General features: G+C 34.9%; 1 protein-coding gene across 6 annotated transcripts in view; it reads left to right on the top strand.

The window, feature by feature from the left end:
• Tinc (transmembrane protein tincar) overlaps nucleotides 1-24,225 on the top strand; it is a 115,777-nt gene that overhangs the window by 9,538 nt on the left and 82,014 nt on the right. For 3 of the 6 annotated variants that reach the window (XM_070299234.1, XM_070299229.1, XM_070299233.1), the window contains exons 2-3: nucleotides 9,618-9,668; nucleotides 22,832-22,867. The gene's annotated coding sequence lies outside the window, so the exon portion shown is untranslated. The other 3 variants (XM_070299232.1, XM_070299230.1, XM_070299231.1) reach the window with 2 other exon arrangements.

The raw sequence follows: 24,225 nt of genomic DNA, 5'->3' as shown, positions 1-24,225 counted from the left end.
TCGTTCTCTCTTCGTTGTGCATATTTGAATTATAAACAATTTTTTTTATATGTTTCCAATTTTTCAGCATTTATATTATTGAGGAATTTTAATTTCTCGGAGCTAGAGATACGGTTATCGCTTTTCTGTCATTTGCTTAAGCTCCGTTCAATAAATTCCCTTATTAACTTTTGTGTATTGCATTCCTCATTATTCCAACGATTCTTATTTGTATTACGCACATCTAGACACTTGTATGAATTATTAATGAATTTATCTAAATTTCTCCGGTGTTCTTATATTTTTAAATCGATAATTAAATCGATAACTAATCGATATTCAACGATTGTCAATTATTATTATTTTAATTATTCTGCCAATGTATTTGTCAACTCTTTTGTTGCGTAAAGATTCTTTTTCTCTCCGATCATCCATAATCTGCTTTATTTCTTAACCTTGTGCTACTCGAAGCGAATCGTGCAGCTGCACCGTTCGTCTTTTTGTACCTTAACACATTGCAGACGAGAGCTACCAGGATTCTCCCTATTGCACAACACAGGGAATTTTCGAATCCCGCCGGCAATACGTTACAGTGTTAAGCAATTTCGTTTGTCGGAGAAATGGACTGTTAATTATTTGAAGGAGAACGTCCTTTTGCTACATTGTTGTATTGTCTTAAGATCTAGGAGAACTAGATTAATAGATTCTCCTTACCCCCATGAAATACTCTCATACGAAGTGATAATTTGCGGAAAATTATAACGTAACGTAACATATTGTTCAGAGATTCTCCAGACGGTTGTTCGCTATTAAATAATTTCCGCGATTCCGCCATCAATTATGTAAGAGATACGGTGTAGCGATCGTGCCAATAAGCTGTACGATATAAATTTCCAATTTCATCATAATTTTCATTTCGCATTAAACGCTCGCGATTATTTCGGGCCGAGTAACTTTCACAGTAGAGTTGCTTAATGACATGGCAAAGCTGGGCAATCACTACAGAACACCTGCCCCGGACGTATTTATGTTAGCCGGACTCCTCTATCTTTCTCTCTCTCTCTCCCTCTCTCCTCTCTCTTGATTCTGACATTGAGAACTCCGTAAAGTACAAGACGCGTTGTCGTATGCAACTGGCTAGCCTTCGACGCTCCCTTTGAGCGGAACATATCCTTTACGTCGCTGTAAACGTACATTAATGCGATAACGGTGATGATAAACGAGTTCACGGGTACTCTCTGTCATAAAAATACTAGAGGCGGTCAGATGTAATGTGTAAAGAGCTATTAAACGCACGTGGTCGTACAACGGAATTTTCTAATATCGCGTGTATGCACCGGGTCGGTCGTTGCTCGTTAGAATAAAATTCCAGACGGATCGATTTTTCGTTGATCGTCGTGTCTGTGATCATGCGACAGTTTTATGTATCGCTCGGATATAAAAACAGGGTTTACAGTGATTGGTTATGTACATACACACGCTTGATACGCCATTGAAATCTGAATTATACAATATTTCACATCACAGACAAACAATAAAAAGTCATAAGAACAAAAAGTATATCTTATTTAAAAGTTTTAATACAAATTAAAAATTGTGTTTTCATGATTGAACTAACGTGAGATTTTTTGAAAAAAATATTATATATCACATAAGTGATTTTATAACGTTAAAACACGGAATTTTCTCAGCAATGTTTTGGTATAAATATACCTTTTTCATCCTTGAAATATTTTTGCCACACCACATAATCGAGTGTGCGAAAATATCGACAATTTATATGCGCTACTTTCCCAAGTGGAAGATCTCGTAGATCGCGTATGCAAATCATATTATCACGGAAATTAATACACGCACGCATACTTCCGTTACTTTGCGTTACACTTGCCGTTCCTGTTTTACGAGATTAGGTATGAGTTTACATTTACAACGTTTCCACGATATTATCGATTATAGAATATGATATTATAGATATGTATATATGATAAAAGATTGCCAAACACACACACATACAGAGAGAGAGAGAGAGAGAGAGAGAGACATACACACGCACGTACAAGACGATCGCATATTATACATTATAGTTTAAACAATTTCAATATTATATTTCCAACAGATTGATAATTGAGTGTATTCATGATTCGTGGTGTATTACAATTTATTTTTAATAAATTTTATCACATTAGTTATATTTTTAATAAATATATGTTTAATAAAGACTGCATGCTAAATTTTTAAAACAATATAATATCGAGTTTAGTTCGCGTCGAATTTTTTAAATTGGTTCCCACGAATGTCAAGTAGCTTGAAAAAATGATAATTAATAATGCCACGAACTATGCATTTCTTACGCATTATTCGTGAGCGTGCGTGCCTACGTTTCCCGGCACGTGCTGCGACATTGCTCGCACGTGTGCGACTAGTGTGCCTTCTGTTTCGCATCGAAATGCGATTGTAACGCGTAACTCGCACTAAACTCCCTGAGAAAAGTCAATATTACTACAGGCAGATTATCACATGTCTGAACATTGGATATTCACGGAATTTGTTATTCATTTTCATGAATAAATAGTTTTAATTTTATATAGATTAAATAAATCGTAATCGAAAATTAGTTATTAAAAATGCTACATTTCTCTATTATTTATTAATAAATATTAGAAAATATCGTTACTTTTGTCTTGTATAACATTTATCGCGTCTCAAACGTGTATCTCTTTAAGAGTGACACTTTCAGTGAACGATAGTGGTCCGAGTTTATGGGAGGGTAGCTCGATGAAAAATGACTGACAATCGATCGCTGCAATAGCAGCAGTACCAGCAGCGTTTATCCTGCATCCGAATAGACAATACGATGTTTACACCCATTCGTTCGGTACGTATTTCCATTGATAGCTGGCATAAAGAGACGGCTTGAGATCGTAATGCTTGGTGTATTCAGCCGGTTTCGCCGTCTGGCAAACGCGAAACGTACAGCGGCGTTATCGCGTATACCTATCTCGGTATAGGCGACTAGGAGAGAGCGATCTCTATTCACCGCGAGAGCCCCTCTAACTTTCCAGACGACAAAAGTTTATGAAATTTCTCAAAAGCTCGGCCTATATGACGCGACGTGGACGTTGGCGTGACGGTATACGAAGAGAACTTTTCGAGCTTTCATCGCGGACGTGAGAGAACCTCTTGGAGAGGCGATTCCGCGGCCTCCGCTCTCGTCGTGACGTTTACCGCAAGGCCTATTGTTTTCATTCGCAGCAAGCGACTCGCGGTTACTCGATTCTAGCGGGCCAGGTTTTGCTTCAGCAGCATTTTATCTCGCACATCCACGTAATTTTAAATATTATATTTATTTAAGCGATATAGTAATCTCTCTCTTAATATTATTTAATTATTTAATTATAATATTTAATTTATAAAGAGATGAAGAATGGATTGAAACACAAATTTCAGAAATTGTAAGATTTTGTTATCAACTTTACACAAAGTTGTACATATGGTGCGATGAAACATTATTATTATACTCTGCTAAACTGTTGTTAAATTGTTTTGCACTTTGCGAAACTTGGGATTATGATAACGTTGTTGAATAGATAATAGCACCGGTGTGTCGTCGAGCAAGATCGCTGAAGGCTATTTGCCTGTCAAACGCCCTCGCCGGACTCACCCTCCTCTTACCTTGTCATCATGTATAGCTTTATGTATTCGGTCTATGTTAGAGAGATCGCTCTATTCCGAGCTTAAGGTCCGTAGAATATATCGAAGGAAAAGTGTGAAATTGGCGCACGTTAGGTGGTGTATCCACCACTACGAGGGTTACCCCATAACTGCTGTCAGCGTTTTAAGATTAATTATCGTGAAATATGCGCGCTGGTCATCGCTGTAATCATCGCGAGTGCACTTGATAATGCTTCTCATCGGGGTCGCCGCACTTTTGACGTATCGTACTGACATTCCCTCTTCTCTCTCTCTCTCTCTCTCTCTCTCTCTCTCTCTCTCTCTCTCTTTATCCCGCTCTTCCCGAACGAGCGTGCATATTTCAAGCTCGCGATATATCAACCACAACGGTGTGTTGTCACAATCATCGCGATGAAAGACGAAGAATGCATTTGCATCGGGTGAAATTTCCCACGGGTTTCGCAGACACTTTTTCGCAGTTCTTTATCTCCGAACCACTTTGAAGCTACGCGATTCTTGGTAACTTGGTACTAGTGAGTAACCTGATAACCCCTAAGCTTAGCTGTGTCTTAGCGGAGCCATAGTTTCGTTAGTCCATTGTTCCACGTGAGTTCGTCGTAACCCAACACTTATCGTGCATCTCGTCCGAGCTTTTTCTTATATCAGTAGCTAGCCCGCTTATCGCCAGGTGATGTATACAAGATGCTGTTACTCTTCTAAATTGATTTTGCGAAAGTTTGATGAGTATGAAAACTTTGTCGAACATTTTCGATAAGAAACAGTCACTCGCTCAATTTAAAGGTTAATATTCGAAAGATTTCAAAGAAGCGAATAATTTTTTTAACGTCTTATACGTAATGATACATTATGGGAGATCGGCGCGCAAAAATCGTTATTATAAGAACACACTTAATAATCCAAAAATTTAAAGTCATACGCGAGAATATACCGAGCGATTCGCAAAATAAAATTTGATAAAGTCGATTTTTTCGATGCGACATAGAAAGTTGAGAAATATTGAAAACTTTAAATATTTGAAAATCAACACTAAAGGCAATTGTATTTTATCGATCTTAAATGTTTCGATATATCTCTCTTGAATTTTAACTAAAAAAATCACTTCAATCTTTGTCACATCAATAAGGTATTTTTTAGTGTAACATATATAATATATGACATTTATGCTAGTTACGATACCATAAGCCACGCAAAGGGTCGATGGTAGTTAATGTAAAAACTTGCGTGCTGACCTGTAAGGCTATTTCTAACGGGTCGATATATTCTGCTTCGCGCGGTATATCAGGTAAAGAATACCCGGCAGTGGTAGCTAGGGGCCACTGACATGAATTATTACTCCCGATAGAATTCGACAAGCGCGCGCTGGACAAGCACAAATTACTTCCTCGCTTCTTCCATTTCGTACAAATGACGGTGCGTCTTTCACGATCGCGCGCGAACGCACTACCTTAATTTTTATTCGGCACGACAGAAAGGAAATTCTTATTCCCTAATGTAATGAATCCGTGTAAGAATCGTCCTATTATTGCGAAACATTATATATTATAAATAAATTTATTTTTGCTAATTTCCTAATTAAAAATTTAAGAAGCATAATGTGATTGATACGAAAATATAATAATTGAATTTTATTTGTGTATTTTTTTTTATAATTAATATTTTAGAAAAATACTTTGCCATATGATAAAACATCCATTTTTTATTGTAAAATATATATAATTTTTGCATGAAAGAATTTTTCATATGAAAGCTCTGTCGTTTTTTTATTGCAAGATGATTTGTAACAATAAAGATTATTAAATCATCCAAAAATTATCCGTAGATTTAACGTTAAAATCGTAGAATGTTACGTGGAAAGTTTTACGTTTATAAGAAAATGTGAAATAAAACGGAAACATAGTTTTTATTTTGCATTTTATTTCGGCTAGAAGGTTTTTAATTCTCGCGCTCAGACAATGAGGCGGATTATATTTTTTTCTCTCTCCACGATCGCAATTCGAATTTAATTGAATTTTTCCCGCGGGTGTTGGAGATTAATCGGTGGGATCATTTGCCGGTTCGCTCTTCGGGTGTATTCCGCCGGATATCCGCTCGACATTGATACATAGCATTACGATGAAAATTTCTGTACACGCTACATTCGGATCGAACGTATCTAGATTTATCTATGTCCGTAGCTATTTTTACAAATTATTTTTGTAAATCCAGATATATATATATGCATCCAATACGATAAAATTCTCTGATGAATTTTCATGTTATTTCATCTTAATTATGTTGGCAATATGTGTAAAGTTGGCGTATTATTTTTTAGAAACTCATAAATAATTAAAAATTCTAGCTTTATATATTTCTATAGTTCTTGATAGTTTAAACAAATAATTCTGGCCGTTAAATCAAAGAAAGTATTTGAATATTTGAAGAAAAATATCGCAGGACAAAAATGTTGCTTAAGTTTGGTCTCTCAGTTTATTCTGAGATACTTTTTATTTAACACGGCTACAAATATTTGTTTAAACTATCAAGAATTGTGAAACTATTGAAAATGAAGTCAGAACTTTTAATTACTTAATAATTTATATTAAATGATATTTATGTGCTAGCTTTACAAACATGTTAGCGATATTATAAATTGCGACATCACATCTTTTCAACTAGTATAATGTAAAGGACTAAATGAAATATTATATAAATTACTGGAGCAATTAGCGTGTTCATCAATATTTTCATCCGTATCTAGAGTTTCTTCTTGAGTTTTGACACTTTTACAAACGAGGTACAATTTACTTTATTTCCAGGGACTGCAGATACTCTCAGTTCTATACCGATTTATTTTGTCATGTTTATTTTGATTGTATTGATTCGTAATAATTCGAAATAAGATATTCGATCCTGTCCTTTGTAGAGTGAGAAGACTGTAACGCATGGTACGTTTCCTCTATTTCTGTCGCATATTTCTGTAGGAAATGGATTTTTCATGTTTTTCTAATCGCGATAAACTTTATATACTCGCTAGATTGCTTTTTAAGCAACATAATATATCGGTCAGCTATATTCGTAAGAAGAAAATAGAAATAGTAGAACTATTTGCCATTAACATCATACAATAAATGCTATGAGTTGGACACATTCTCTCAGAATTTATAACTGTATCCTTATCATCGTAACAATTATAAAAGATTCTTATAATATTAAAATATATATATACTGCATATTAATATTGAATGTGAATAAGTTGTTTCTTTTAATGAAATATTTCTGCATAATTATGAGATAACGATTAACTGAAATATAGTTTCAGTTAACTTTTTTTTTTTTTAATATGAAAAAAATTTGTACACAGAGCGTATTCTGTTTTTCTCTTACGTGCCATGAAATGGTGGATATTTGTGGACATTATATATGCTTTTGGAGCGCAATATATATGTATTTACTGCATATGTGCAAGTTATTAGGAACTGTATGTGAAAAGTTTTTAGGAATTTGTCCGCGCCTACTACAGAGCGGACCAACTTATTCCGCTTGCAGACGAGAAGCACTCTCAGGGTTCCGCTTACGGCAAGCATCGAGGAATTTCCTTCATCTCCTAGCATCGATCTTCCATCTAGTGAGAGGTATTCCGAGAACATTGGCTGCATGTCCGATATATATTGATGTGGATTTATAGCCATGGGGCCTTATATATATGTAGTATATTAATCCCTTCTTTTTTCTCTTTGCGCGTAGGTCACGTTAGACAAGGAAATCGATATTTTTCCATGTTAACTTTACGATAAAAGATTTTACATCGTATTAAGGAAACATCAATTATCAACGAATTAAACTTATGTACAATCTGCGAGAGTCCACATAAGATACAGAAATTTATTATTTTTACATTTTTCTATCATTTTGAATCATGTATACGAATGCTTTCTTTATTTACATTACATAATTATATTCGAAATTATTTCTTGACTGATTTATTTATATTTTATATTAATATAGAAAATAACTTGCAATAAGATTTCGAACTGGATTATTATTTCATATCAGGTTCTTTTTCCTAATCAGTATATGGTACATTTTCTCATTCGTTGACAGGGGTGAATTTCGAAAATTGTATTCGAAGCTCTAGGCTCTTCAATATATGTTTGCAAGATCAATATCTCTGATAGATGAATGTCATTAATCTAGCTATCCAGGCTATGAGACCATTTAGGAATTTTAATTAGTTCTATGTTAATCACACGTGCAGAGAACCGGGAAGTAATTAACTTTGATTCAATTAATATCCAATTTATTAGTTTAATTTATTAAATAAAATATAATTATTTAAACAATTATTTTTGCGTGTAAATAGTTTTCTATTAAAATATGGAAATTAAGATTAAATGATATTGTGCGTTTATTTTAATCTCTCTCTCTCTCTCTCTCTCTCTCTCTCTCTCTCTCTCTCTCTCTCTCTCAATTTTGCTCAATTTTTAAAAAATTTCTTATTATATTGAAATATTTCAAAGCTATATATATTTATACGCATAATATATACACTTTTTGATTTTCTATAAATATGCAAAATTATAAGAATGCAATCAACAAGAATATATTTATTTGCATATTCTTGAATATAATTTAACAATAATTTTTTATTTTAAATATAACTTTTGCACGTTATTCAATGCTTTATTTAAACTTCAATATATCATAATGTAAAATGTGATCTACCAAAAAATCATACATAGTTTATATAAATACAAAAGGCTTAGGTAAATATTTTGTAACATAGGCAAGAACATGGAGTGGATCATTAGAATATTTACGATATTAACGCTCCGAAAAATGAACCACGGTGCGTCAGAATCTGTGAAAAACACAACAGGTGTAATCTTATTAAGGCCGGTGTCCCCGCGATTGGCAGCTGCTTCAGTTGGGAGGCGAAACCGCAAACCCGACAGTATCTCTCGTTCGATACAGGAGCAGCTTCCACGATTTTCGGTTCCCCTGCATCTCGCTCGGATTCGCTCGTGCTGTATTTACTTACGTGTTCGCACTTGACTTGCTCGCAACTCGATCCACCCATATCTAATTACGCACAAGTGACACGCATCGCGTCAACATGTGTGTATGCATAAAGTTACTCATTATATTATGCACTTCTCGCACAAAGCGCACGCCGGCTTTTAATCGTCATAGCCCGAGTTTGAAGTTACATTGAAGACCGGTTTTGCTATTGTGCAAACTTTCCGCCGCTTTGAGAAATTCTGCGAAACTTTAGCTAACCAACAATAACGAATACTCGGATGGATCTAACGGATCTCTTTGAAGAGAGATTATTCGATAGTTGGTTCTCTGTGAATCGAGTGAATATAATACATACTTCCGTATAAAATCCGTATTATAATATGGCTAATATTAATATAATTTTTATAATAAATTTTGACTTTTATTTCTTTTTTTTCGAACAAAAGATATTACTTTTAATAGTGTAATAAAAAAAATTAAAATTTTGAATACATTAGAAAAATCATATAGACTTTGATCGCATTTTATATCGAAAAATAAATAAATTTGATAAATTTTCTCATCTGTTATCCTATTAGGTATGATTTGCTGTCATATTCATCCAAATGTAGATATATTGATAGCGTCAAATATGATATCTGATTATCAACTTATAAGTTGACTGGCTGATTCCATATACAGATTAATAGATGTGGGTTGCACCGTTCGTTGAATCTGAATCCTCGCCGCATATGTTTAATGAGATTGATTCTGGTATTCAATCACGTAAAGAGCTTTTCTGATGCGTAGGCTTTAATCTCTATAAATCAATTCTATCAAAGTACCGTTGCCATTTCACGAGATGTTTAATGATTATACAATATATATATCATTCATTTTCTGAATATTTATATCTTCAATTATTACATTACTTAAATATATAACTAATCGGATGATTTTAATTACAGATATCGAAAGAACTTGGCAGTTCCAGTCATAAAAGGACAGCATCATATCTGGTGAGTAATTATTATTTTACCCCTTTCAAAAAGCGTCTTTTTTTTAGATATAATTTTTATAATAAAAAAAGAAATTTATGTAGCGATATAAAAAAACTGAAAACAAGTATATCTATAAATATATAATTGCATGACTTTATTAAATTTTGGAAGGGTGATAAAATATTGTAATCAGTATCGTTATATCGCGCAGTTAAATACAAGTTTTTAATATATGCCTAAAATATTAATCAATATAGTAAAATATTCGTCAAATATATATATATATATATATATATAATAGTATGTGATGAAACTGCCTTTTTTAGCAATACAATTATCATTAAAACATGATGAAAAAGCAGTTTACAAAAGTAAAATTTACGTTACATTTTTCTGGTAAACTGCGCGGCACGAGCTGGATAAAAAGAAAAATAGGCATAAGAAGCGAAAAAAGCTTCTTGAACATTGTGATCTTATGAAAGTTCGCGAGATGGTGGCGTCTGTGGCGTTAATAACCTCATGCATCATCTGCGGGCGAAAAATTCTTCATTGGCCGCTGACGCAGCAATAAAAAAATATAGTAGTTTAATTGATCTCAATGTACATTCAGTCAAAGCATGACATGTCAAATGCGCACGCTAATTATTGACAAATACTGCTAACAAAATTATCAAATAACGGGATAAATAAGAAATTTTTGCATTTATTAAATCTTTCTAGTCTTGACAACATAATTTTCTTATTATTCTATATATTAATTTATCCAATAAAAATTAACTTTGTTTATTAAACGCGATATTCACGTATTAAATTAATAATGCATTGAAAAGCTTAACATACGCTGCGTGTATTATTTTATTCTGGTTCGCAACATTTCGATATTATTACATTCCGTACGTCCAACCAGATCACATCTGGATTCAGTCTAGTGGATTATAAAATTATGTGAATATGTGTTTTTCCGACTGCCTCAAAGGCAAACTGATGATGTATTTTGGTATTTTGCCAAAACGAAAGCAAAATGGACACGAAAACGAGGAGAGAGGTAAACCTAAAAGGGAGATAAAAGGATGAAACTAAAAAATACGCGATAACGCGAGAACGCACGATATAAATGGCAGACGCATGCAATCCATACCTGCGGCTTTTTAAATAAATATCGGATTACCTTTTTTGGCAAATTTAAAAGATCGAAAGTGGGAATTTGTTTCTCAATCATTAATCGATGTCTTTTTTAGCTGTCTCATATTTATTCGTATAGATGAATGCGCGATAAATGTTTTAAAACTCGATAGGAAATGTTTATGGTTAGTAACCTGAACCGTTTTAGTGTGAAAGAGATTTTTAATTAAAAAGCTTATGTCTAAAAAAAGATACTGTGCTACATTTTATATTAGTTACATATTTTTAATTGTACCAAATGCTTATTTGATTAAAACAGATTTTTTAAAAAAAAGTTGTATATATTTCCACATATTGCGCTTGGGAAACGTAAGTTTGGAGATAAAATATGAATATAACATAAGACCTACATTTGCATGTAACGATGTGCCGCTGTAGTATAAGATTTAGCGGTCGGCGGCAATATCTGATTTCGCGTAAATTCAGGAATTTAAGATAGTTTGGTAAGTATAATTGCAGGATTTATTTTTAATTCGGGTAAAAAAACGCAGTATATTTAGCGAACATAAAAATTTCGTGACAAAGGATAATAAACGTTATCAATTGCGTTTTTTTTTTTTTTTTTTCGACGAGATATCTAGAGTAATATCGAAAATTTAACTTTTTTATCTTAATTTATTTTAATTTATCTTTTATTAAAATACTTTTTATATCGCGGAAATTATCATTTCGTGATTGTAGAGGAACATCGAAGTATAACGATCTGATTTATATAAAAAGTCTGCATACCTCTCTGCTCACATATTATTTTATTTTCCATTGTCTATTGGATGATATGTGATATCATTTTTGTATATCACAGTTATCTGAAAAGTATCCAACATCGCGATCACTTTTTTATTAAACAATCGTATTTCTCGTATAAGATAAAAAACACTAAAGAATAGGAGATTTCAGTGTCGTAATATATAGAACGCAGAATGTCAATACTGCAGAATTGTTGAATTGACGACATGAGATCGTATAGCCGACAGCTAATGCCATCGAAGGGCTATCCGCCTACCTTTATCCGACCTATCCGTAATTAAATTCCGACGATCAAACTAACTGAAAGCTACGCGTGATTGCACGCACTTTGCCGCGTGACATTAAGGAATTTCGTCGCCTTTTCGTCGAAAACATATTCGACTTTATCATATTCTTGCTTTTTGGATTTGGATCAGAATGTTAATAGAGCGAAGAATATGCAGAAATAATAAGATATAATTATCGACCGCTCTCTTTCACTCTTTTAATAATTTATTTAAATGTTTATTAATATGGTAGATGAAAATATGAATTTTTTATGATTATTTTTTTATGTGATCTCATAATTTAATAAAAAACATAGTTTTATATACTTGGGGTGTTTTATATATAATTATAAATATCATATATTTGGAAATTATTATTGCCACGAATATATAGCCAGCAAAAGTGTTTTTTTTTTGTTTTTTTTTTTTTTTTAATCAATTATTTAATGGTTGGTGGTCGTATTTCTACCGACGTCTCGGAACTTACTATTTTCTGCCGTAATTTTCCAGCAGGACAGCACGTGCGACAAACGAGCAGCGCATATTCCTCTGGTCGTAGATTTCGTAATTTACGAGCTGCACCAGCCATAAGTCATTAAATTTTTTCTGGCGGACTCCGCAGCGAAATAAGAACTCGGAGAACTTCAAAGATTTTTCTCTATAATTAGAAAAAATTTTATACTCGTTGACGATATTTTTATGATCATAGAAAGAGAATATGTACGACGAAGTGTCGTAATAAGAAATTATTATAATCGTCACACGTATTTTTCACAATTTTCAAACGACTTATGTATATTACGCCAGCATTTATTATCTTTTGTGGAAATTTTATTGACATGTTCACGTCGCGCGTGCTCGAATTGCAATCAGGAAGGGTGCATTAGATGTCAGCCGCAGGCTAATTGAATCTTTCTCATTGTCTCACACAAAAGATGCTCTACGGGTACCTTCATCGGTTGCTAGATATGTATATGAACACAATGATTTAAGTGCGGTCTCGGCTGCTTTCCTCCCTTTTCCTTCTCCGCTTTAAATACGCAATTACCCATCTTATATCGGTTGTATCTTTGGTTTTTCTGCTTTTCCCTCCAGCTTCGTCATCTCTTGACACAAACTCGTTTCACTAGCAACAAGTTTATCACGATGTACCAAAATTTTCATAAAAGGGAAGCTAATTATGAATGATGGATGTGAGGTTGAACTCCGTCGCGAGGAATGCGCTGTACGTATAGTTGGCGGGCTGTTACCTTTCTCGTCAAATTCGCTTTGCTTTTTTCATTAAATTTTATTTTAAGAGTCCTTTTCACATCTCATATCACCATTCAGTGACTTGATATAATTTAGAATGTTACGATCATATTCTCGTATCTCATTTTTCTTTTTTCAAGTAATACCGTGGAACATTTTTCATCCTTCGTTAATTTTCGTTTATCTAGTATCTACTTTCAATGTTTTAACAAAATATTGAATATATGCAGTGTACATGTATTATTTATTGTAATTTTTATTCGTTAGAATTTAGCATTAGAAAACGCAATGAAAAAATTTATTTTAGAAAGTGGACGAAAAAATCTTTAAAATTTTCTCTTTATCTGGAATTTTGAACAATTTTTTTTTTCTCCCGAAAATACCTGGAAGATTCAGGGAATTTTTTCAAAAGTTTTGAGCAGACACTCTCTCGGTACGCTCGCTTTTTCTTCTTTCCTTCCGTCTTTCTCTTCCACGCGGATGCTCACGCGTGTGTAAAAAAGGGGCAGTTTCTCATTTAACTTGCAAACGAAATTATTCATGGCAACTCTGCGCTAATCATGCGTCGGTGAGCTGCGCGAATCTCTCGTCATGTATGTGGTCACAAAATTACGAGGAGAGCTCCGGTGGATAAGTTTATGAGGCGTTACATGATAATCGCTCCTGCTGCTCATCTAATTATTTTCCTGTTTCTCCATTCCTTCTCTCGGTATCTTATTTCGCTTTCTTTCTCTTTCATTCTCTATCTCTATCTTGCATGCACGTGCATTTCGTTAATGCATCGTATTAAAACGATGGAGAAACAACAAATTGTATTATTCGGTGCGCTGCGAATAATATTGTTATTTTCACTGAACGCAATATTTTCGGCATTTATTCTTACATATTACGGATAATGAATTCGGTATATACGCGCTTTATTAAAATATCAAAGATATTCTTAAACAATAATTTTTTTTTTTTTTTTTAATAATTAACTAAATGAAATTTTTTATTTTTTTATCCTTTTAATTTTTAATTTTTAATTTAAAAAGATTTTATTAACAGTTTTTATATATTGAAATAATTAATCATGAAAATAGCATCGCATTTCAAAGCGTTCCCATATGATATATCGTGAATAAATAATGGCAATTTTGATATAAATGACGCATTACGATACATATTGATAATTCCGATTTTTTTTTATGCAATGTGCTCCCAGGCTATATTCAAATTTCAGAATATTATTTATGGTATATTTTATAGAAAGAGAAGATACTCCTTTGACGAAAAAATAATTTATTTAAACCAAATTATAATATATATATATATATATATATATATATATATATACATAAATAAAAATTTAACTATTAATCAAAATAATATTAAAATAATGTTAAATTATTAAAAAATAATCTGATATTTATTTTATTTCATTTCTTTATTTTTTTTTCTTTATAATAAAAGTATCCATCATCGAAAAATAATTTTATTTTCGGACTACACTTTATAATCAGTAAAATATATAATCAATTCTGATCATGTATTGCAAGTCCACGATCCGTCATCAAGATTATAAAACTTGGTGAGTCGAGAAGAGACAGGTTAAAGTGAAGATGGCAGAAAATTAAGAAGGCAGGGTACTTATAGGATTTAATACAGCGACTCTCCTCGCTTATTCTACCAGGTTACTCTCGCCATACGAGTTCGCGCACAGCAACGTGCAATTTTATTTAAGAACTCGACGCGCTCTTGTTGCGTCTACCTGATTATCGTTATCTTGCCGAGCGGTCACTTCCGGTCGTGCGTATAAACACGCCGGTTTAACCGATCGCACAAGAGAGAGAGATCGGCACCGTCGATCTCTCGCTGGGCACACACGTACGATTTTGCATGCATGTATGCAACGATTTTTGGGAATCGGCGCGTTACGCTGACGCGTCGGTGCATCTTGCGGAACGAAAAGTCCGCTTCGAAATTACGGGCGGCAAGATTAGATGGCAATCAGCTGTTATCCATATGCACGCGGCGAACGCACGAAGAATCATGAGACACGACCGGATATACGGTCATCTCCAAAAATCGCTAACGGCGACTGATTTTCATATACAGGATGTGAGCTGCTGGTAGATAACATGTAAGATTTTGATAAATTTTATTTGTGAGTACTAAATAAAATTTGGAGAAGAAAAGAAAGAAAGAGATGTGCTGTATTGATCGTGTAATTTATTATTTTAATTTATTACGAATATATTACGAATATATTAGCAATATATGTGTATATAAAAATTTTTTGAGGAAAAATATTGATTTTACATCGATTGAAAATTACTTTTCACTTTTTTTACTCATAAAATGTAAAATTATTCTTCTAAATAGTGTCGTCAGCATTCGGCTACTTTAATATGAAAGACAGAGAGATATTAGATTTATACGATTCGAAGAAAAATTTTCTTAATTTGAGCATATAAGCTATAACAGTTTCGGAATTTTGATTTGATCTTTTTATTCCTCAATTGCTGAATAAAAATATGTTAATTCCCTTTCTACGCCGAGTGACAAAAGATTTTTCATTACGCCGGGAAAAGCTTACGCCGTCTTTACCGCGGTCGGAAGAGGCGGAAGCCGATTACGTAAATTTGTGAAAGTAGTCGAAAAACGGCGTCGTCAACTTTGTTCATTGTTATCGTTTCTTCTCTCGTTTTGCATCCAATCATAATTCTTTCGGCACGCCTCATTTAATCTATTATCTCGTCAATGGAGTATCTCATTGACTTTTATATTATACTATATTAGACATTATAATTTTTACCACATGCGCGTTTTACGCACCCATAATTTAATTTATACATGTGCATAATATTTAATCTCGTCATTCACGTAATATTTAATCTCGTCATCCACCGTAATATTTAATCTCAGACGCGCAATTTAATTTGCTCGTAATATCGTCAAGTCGTAATACGCGGAAAAGTAAGTATTCGCATATTGTTTCCAGGGAAATGGCTCAAGTAGTTGTTGTCTTTATACACGCGACGACATGTACTTCCACTTATAACGTGCCATTTATTTAGGACAAGTGGCCTTACTCTTGCACTCTGAACTCTCTCAAATAACTAATTAGAACATAGAAACATCTGTCTCGCATCTGCTTCTCGTGCTAAGATAATAATTAACGCAGAGTTTTGTGTTATTAACTAGTTTCAACTTTCATTAGTGTGATTCTCAAAAAAACTATCGCAAAATATACAATAATATGTCAAATTCTTATCTCGATATTTGAATGCTTCCATTTAGCAGCGTAAAATATTTCGAATATTGAAACGGGCTATATCTTTCATACTTTTTCCCACGCAGATTAATATGAGAGGAATGAAAAGAACGGGAATTGACACGCTGACTACGACAATATCGGAATGCCCGTATTTATTCCCGGCAGGGCATCATTGTCTACAGAATAAAATGTCGCGCAACTCTTCTTTTTAACGGGAATGTACGTAGGTGTAACGAGCACCCCCATCTTTCTACATGTCTGCGTAAATTTCCGCGTACAGCGTGTACCAATATAGGTAAGCGCGGATGAATGAATACATGCTTGTGAGGCCATTGTGCGTTGGTTCTATGTAAGACGCACACGCGTTTATGTGAAATGTGCCAACGTTCGAAACGTTTACTCTATCCTGTATTGAAATTTCAAGAGCCTTTTAAACCGCGTCGACCGACCGTCGTGGGTGGTCCGTCCCGCTCTCGTTTTCAGTAATTTACAGTTGAATGCGCATCGTTGACGGTGCCACTTACTTAACTCGATATAAGCTGGATATTTAAACCAGACCGAGAGGATAATGCCAACTCGATTTAAACGTCACTCGGATATTTTACGCTAGTGGAAAATGTGTATCGTATCGACGTGTGACGTATACGTGCATATTGGTAAGCGGGTGTAAGTTGTGTGACGTGTGCGCTTCGCGAATAATATTTATTTGCAGCATTCATCGTTGTTTTATTGTCCATTCGTGAAATCTGTTTTTGCACAATAGGAATATTTTCTCTATTCATTCCAGAGGATCATTCTACTTCTGTTCCAATAGATATTGGCGATCGTGCGCACGATAGTTCCGCCGCGTAGCTTTATTCATAAAGGCGGAGAAATACGCGTGTCCTATACGTATAAAAAAAAAACGAGCCTGGATGAACGAAAGTTTGCCAAGAGATAAGAAGCGAGACGCGTGTCTTTCATAAGATATTACGAGCTGCTTCCTTTATATCCGTTGAATATCCCCTTTCCCTCTTTTCCTCGGCGCATATTTATTCGCGATAGTCTGCAGCTCGCGATTCTGTTTGATTTGCCCTTCGATGCGGATTACCAGACACTCGTCCAGTCCTCGTAGGGAGTTTCTCTATCTCGATGTCGGCGCGAATACTTGGAGACTTTTGCAATTCCGTGCATTTTTCTCTCTTTCTCTCTCGCAGCCAGCACACATATCTGCACAACGAGAGAGACCGTCTATCCTTTGGTCGTGCCGCGGAAAAAGCGAGGCAATCACTTTGGGATTTTATCCGGGATTACCAACGCGACGAGGCGAGGATGGGCGTGAGACGTAGCCTTCGAATAAGCGAGTGAAAAGGAAGCCGACGGAAGAGTAGAGGACTCTTCGATTGCAACGGATTAAACGGAGACTTCGTCTTTTCCATCGACTTCACTCCCCCGCTGCCGCGATCGCGTCGCGTCCGCTCTTCAGCTCCGTCTTCTCTGCCGTTATCCAGCTAGAGAGAAACTCCGGGGAAGGAGCGCGAGTACATTTACACCGTGGATTTTCCACGTGGAGAAACATGGATGGTGGAGGATCGCGTCTCCTGTACCTTACACCTTATCGATTCGGATTAACGGCGACGGTCGCCGCATCGATTGTCTTCTTCGGCCACCGCGATCCGTGCCGGGACACACCGCTGTGAAGGCTTTTCACGACGCCTGCGGTGACAGCATGTTTGATGAGATGTCCAGCTGGGCAAAGTATTGCCGCATGTACGATCGATAAAGTCCATAGTTTTTTTTAATTTTCACTTTGCAGTGTTACATTGACAGCGATTGCAGTCTTCTTTAGACTACGATGCATTCTTATGCAACGTTTAAAGACGTATTTATATTGCATTCTAGATTTATTTTATCTGTATTCTTATAATAATGACGTAGCAATAAGTGAAAAAGATAATTACACGCAATAAATACGCGTTACTAACGAACACATTTTAAATTATTATTAAAAAAAGCTTTTTTAATCACGCATCAACAATAAAACATAACGATAAACAGAATAATAAAGTGATTCTAGTATGTTAATTTTGATAACAAAATATAGATAGTGATATTTTATAATACATATATTGTCACATATATGTTATAATGATCTTATAGGTGCTATACAATATTGTGGTTATAAATGTGTCGTTTATTTTTCAATCATCAATAAATATGTTGCGATTAATTAAATCAGGAGTCTATGATTAAATTATATTAGCGAGTCAATTCAGTATGTCGTCGGTTCAGTACGTCATATGTTTCTAGCCGGAAGTTTTGAAAGAGCGATGCAGGCCTGCCTGCCTAATAACTTGGAGGGGAAGTCCTACAAACAATTCTGCTCCCGCTTATTCGATACCATTGCTTCGGAAAATGGTGTTTCTAATTACGGGCATTCTAAATTTGGGATGTAACTCTAGACGTGTGTAGGGGGAGGGCCTATCCAATAATACACTATATTTTTCATGGCACATTATTTTACTTTCTCTCTCTTTCCGAATTTAATTTTCAAACTTTTAAAATCGTATAACTCGTAAATACTAAATCGGTATATACAAAAGAATGTTTAACTTAATAAATAATATCAAATTTAATTATAATTTAAAATATATAAAAATTTAGAATAGGAAATATAGAGAGTACGATCTTTAAAAATATAACATAATGTTATTTAAAAAAGTGGTAAAAAATTTATATTTTTTGAATTCTAAATTTATACGTAATATAATATTTATTATTATACCGATATACCTTTATCAAAATGTAATAATTTGTGAAACCTTGATGTTACTACCATGAAATAATATATTCACAGTTCTATAAGCAATTGCACGATCAATAAATGTGTCATGGTCGCATGAATACTGAACAAACATTAGTATTTATCGATCCATATTAACTCATTTTAGACTACATTTTAGTATACATACAATTATACGCAATAGAAATAATTTATCATTGGTTTTGTGTGCAATTATACAAGATATTGTTTGAAATTATGTCTAATTAAAATTAGAATATTCAATATAATAGGACTTAAAGCTACTAGTTTTCTTTTATTAAAAAAGAGAATACGATGTATTGTTAGATTTCAAAAGATGCAAGTCGCGATATATTATAAATCTGACATTAATCTATTTTCGCTTGGAAAGTATATGTCAATATACAACAAAGTTATCCGATTCTGGAATTTTGCGCTGTTTTAAGCTGCCCCCTTATATCTCCTGAGCATCCAAAGTCGAGACGACGGGTGACAGCGGGTAGACGTGCGCGCTATTGGATATATCGCTGTAGTATCATGGGCATCCATTTCGGTTATACTTCAGAACAGGGAAAAGTACCTGGCAGATTCCAACCTTTCGATCCTTTTTACCGGCTTTGACAGTGATAGTCACGAGCTCGATATTTTTCTCGCAACGTAATAGTATCAAACATATTGTATACAATATATACATATACATACATACATACATACATATATATATATATATATATATATATATATATACGCGTATTTGTACGTCATCCATATTCATTCAGAATTAAAGTAAAGCGTTGCGCATCTGGTAGTTTCATTTCTCGGATCGACGGGGTTTCCAAGCGATAAAGTTCAAGGTATATTCGCGCGTGAATTAACAACAATTTGCTGGAACGTAAAGTCGGAGCGCAAAATGAAAGTCTTGGATCTTTCTAAAGCGCGACACGATAACGCGGATATACGACGTGAGGACGACTTTGATATTTCTAATTAGATTTCTGTCAAGAGTAATATCTGAGGAAAGAGATAGTCCTCGAAGGATGGTGCGCTCTCAAGTTTAATGAAGCTTCATTTCGAGCGGCGAACTTTCCAGAGCTGTAATGACAATTGTTATTATGTGGATAGGAATTATTTACGTTCTTCCTAATTGGACGTCAGTGAACGCGCTTACCAACGTGCAAAACATCGACGTTATTTATTTTTCCTCTGTATATCTGCTTTACGTTAACCGGTATAACCGGTAAAAACAGAAAAAATATATTATCCTGACATTATATTAATCGCGGAAAGATAATATTGCGGTTAAATGCGAGTTTTGCAACAGCATCGCAATTTGTTTCGTGTGATACTTCGCACCTGCACAAAAGAGAGTCCTATTTTGCACTACACCGCAGCGTTAAATCTGCAAAGGCAGCAGAAAATGCAGTCAGCATGTAAATGCGCTCCGCGCATTACGAGCTTAATCCTTTTGCAACAGGAGAATCCTTTTCATAAATAAAATGGAAAGAAGATCTTTCTTTTTTGCAAAAGAAAACTTTTTTTTTTTTTTTTTTTTTTATTATTATTATTATAAAAAGGAAGATTCTTTTCTCCAATAACGAAAAGATATCAAGGACAGAATCGAGTAGATATGCGTGGAATATAAATTAACAAAATCAGCAAGAATAATATAAAGTTGATCCTTATGCGTAATTCAACGTCGAAAATGGCGGAGCATTATCTTGAATTTTGCAGTAATTGATATTGGCATTGAGTCTAGAGTGACTGACACTAACTCGCTGTAACTGACATTGTCTCTTGCAATTTGCAATTGTGTCGGAAAATTCATTTTGTCATCTTTATTTAAATTTAAAACAATTTCGATAATTAAAGATATGCTATCTTTTCAACTGTATTTAATAGATTGAACACCTTATCTCAAATTTAAATATTTCGCATTAATTTATCGCGTATAAAACATCTCGTTAGCTTCGTTCACTAACTTATATATAATACTTATTATTTAATTTTTATATTGATTACTTTTGATAATCATCGTTAAACTTTATTTCTGTACTAACCACTATTGCATTTATTATTTACTTTTGATCAATTTTCATTAACTACGTTTTACAAACTTTTACCTTTTATAGATTAACTATTCTATTTTTCTTTTCATGAAAATATATGCAGGGGACTGAAAAATATATATACGCCCCCTTTCACACGCGGGGCGTCCAGGGATAGCCCTTTGAAAAAGGAGAAATGTGGAAGCGCCCTCTCTACAGAGAGAGTATCGTGATAGTTTCCTGTATGGTTGTATGTGTGCCAGCCTAAACACGTTTTCGGATACTTTTACGCGATGGAAGTCATCGGCCTGTGAAATCGGGGCCCGCGCGCGTCCATTCACACGTGAGAGTGCGCTCTCGATAATATAACGGGTTTTAATTTTGGAAAATCTCTGCGGTCGCTTTGTGAACCTAATGATGTGTGCGCGGAAGTGCGGCGGTAAGTATAAGCTTCCATGAACCGCGTTTCGCGTGTTATCTCTCACCCGGGCGGAACTCGACCGAATTCGCTTTGTTTGCGATCTAATGTATTGTGTGCACGCTTTAGCTGTGGCCCGTTTACAACGCCATCGACCGTGGCTTTCGGCTTTCGGACCATGCTCACATTTTAATACACTTTATCGTGAAGAGAATTTTCAATCACTTGAGATTTTATGCATTTGTTATATAAGTGTTCCTAGCTGAATTATTGCATTTTATATGTGTTTAATATTTGCCGTTCCGTTTCGATTATTTTATTGTTCCCGCAAATTATAATCATGACTATTTCATATTCAAATGTCCGTCGATCGCAGCCGAAAATTGCGAATCATATGCGACGAGAAAACGAAAGAGAGAAAGAGATAACCCTCCTGACGGGGAAAAAAGTTTTTTTTTTTTCCCACTTTCATGCAAATCCGTGCCCTGTAATTGCCAGCGGGCGAGCGGAATCTCGTCCTCTCTTTCGTTCGAAACAGGACGGCTGCGACAGCGGATCTCTGTCGGCCTCGTGTTTGCCTCGTTTGTCTTCCGATTTGGCTGGCTGTGATCAATGGCGAAGGAGAATATGTCGTTTTCACATGGCGACGAAATCTCTGTCAAACCGTGAAAACACGGTGAGATTTCGAGCACTGTGATGGATCCATTATCGGCGCTCGTCAACAATGTGCGCCTTTAAAAATTCACGGAAATGTAATTTGCGTAGAACCTTTTTTTACATTTTAAGATGTTCATTCTGTTGATAAGTAAATTTTGATATGCTCGAATAAGCATAACATCGGAGATATAACGCTAATATTTCCAATGTATCTTTTGACATGAGAAAACGCGCAAATATTTTCAAATAAGATCGGATTTGTTCTCCTTCCTGGCTGTCTCCTTGAAGCTTTCAACGTATCTGGTATCCTTGGAGAATACAGCTTGGGACAAGAATTTCTCGACTGAATCGTATTCGTCTTCTTCAAACGATAAATGCTGGGTATATTGGAGACTTTCAATGTCTCCCTTGTACGCGTATCTCTGGGGTTGGCGGAGGTTGGGTTTCAAGTTTCAAGCAGCCTCGTGTGAGTCGGGACGAATGTTTCCCTCATGGAAGATTAACGATTGGTGGGGAAATGTCTCCGCTTCTTTTTCCTTACGCCGTCTAAAAGTTCTCTTCTTTTGTGTTTCAGAATTTACGCTCGATCCTTCCGACGCTCGGCACATCGGTAAGTCGTGCAATTTTAACAACTTCTTTTCTTAGACGACATTACTCTGTCAACGATACTACGCCATCGTAGCATTACAGAATTGGATGATCTAGCGTGACGCGAAAGCGAAGAATCGCTGAAGGTATGAAAGATACATAATCCGTTATTTCAAGAACGCATTCATTTCATAATGGATATTATTAGATAGCTACAAATGCAAGTAACGCTATACCGCTATAGAATACTTAAATTTTATTTAACACTTTATTTTTTTCTAACATACATGTATATAAAACTCTCTTAATTTATTATAGTAATATATCGATAAAAAAATATATCGCACGAAAGATGTAGACTGATCGAGTGATTTACGGAGAGATGCCAATTTCGTCGTACACGTGATTGCACATTGTTGAGATGAGCCGGAAGGCTTATCTGAGGTTCGATGACTGATCGATGAGTATCGATTAGCGTCTGCGACGCTCTCAGATCGTTTTTTTAACGTCGCTTTGAAATTTAAATCCATCCCGAGAGTGGCGAGAGACGAGATGAAGCCAACATATGACGCGCAATGACATATGTGTAGAATGCATAAGAATAGGCGCGTTTCACGATGCGCGTGCGTTGCGCCGGATCGATCAAACGTGTATATATCGATGCAAATATATATTATCGCGCAACGTTGGCTCGAACACGGCGGTAAAAATTTTAACTTGCCGCAAACTGAGTGCCCCAGCATTGTCGCGAATTTTTCTAATCAGAAACAAGCAACGCGATTTATCGTGTCTTATCGCTGTGAAATGATAACGTGACTTTCATTTCACATGTATTCGAGATCAGCTGTTTCGAGTATTCAATGAGCGAATATAGTTTTATATACACGTGGTATACAGTACATATATAGGCACGTTATTAATAGATCAAATTATTGAAAATAGATGAAGAGATTCTTTCATATTTTCATACGTGAAGAAAATCTTAAACTGATAAAATCGCTGCATTTTCTTATAGCTAACTAGTAAAAGCCATTGCTGTTTTCACATTTTTATTAGGAAGAAATCGCTTCCGTTTAATTAATAAATCTCACTATATGGAGCACAGCATAAATGTACCATATTTCGTATTGACACGTATAGTTTAACGACAGATTTTATCTTTAATCATACGCGTGGAAGAGAAATTTAACTTGCACTACGCAACATTTCTCTCTCTCTCTCTCTCTCTCTCTCTCTCTCTCTCTCTCTCTCTCTCTCTCTATCTATCTTTCTCTTTCTCATTCGTAAATGTGCATTCACGTGTGCATCGGCAGCATATGCGGTGTGAGATAGGACTTCCGACGCGCTTTTCCGACTACGTGACGTCCGGACATCCGACAT

The sequence above is a fragment of the Polyergus mexicanus genome, unplaced genomic scaffold (genome assembly GCF_030449975.1).
Source record: "Polyergus mexicanus isolate NDT 795.1 unplaced genomic scaffold, iyPolMexi1.0 SCAF_7, whole genome shotgun sequence".
Classification (NCBI taxonomy): Eukaryota; Metazoa; Arthropoda; class Insecta; order Hymenoptera; family Formicidae; genus Polyergus; species Polyergus mexicanus.
Note: the sequence above shows the minus strand (reverse complement) of the source record. Positions and strands in the feature narration are given on the sequence as shown.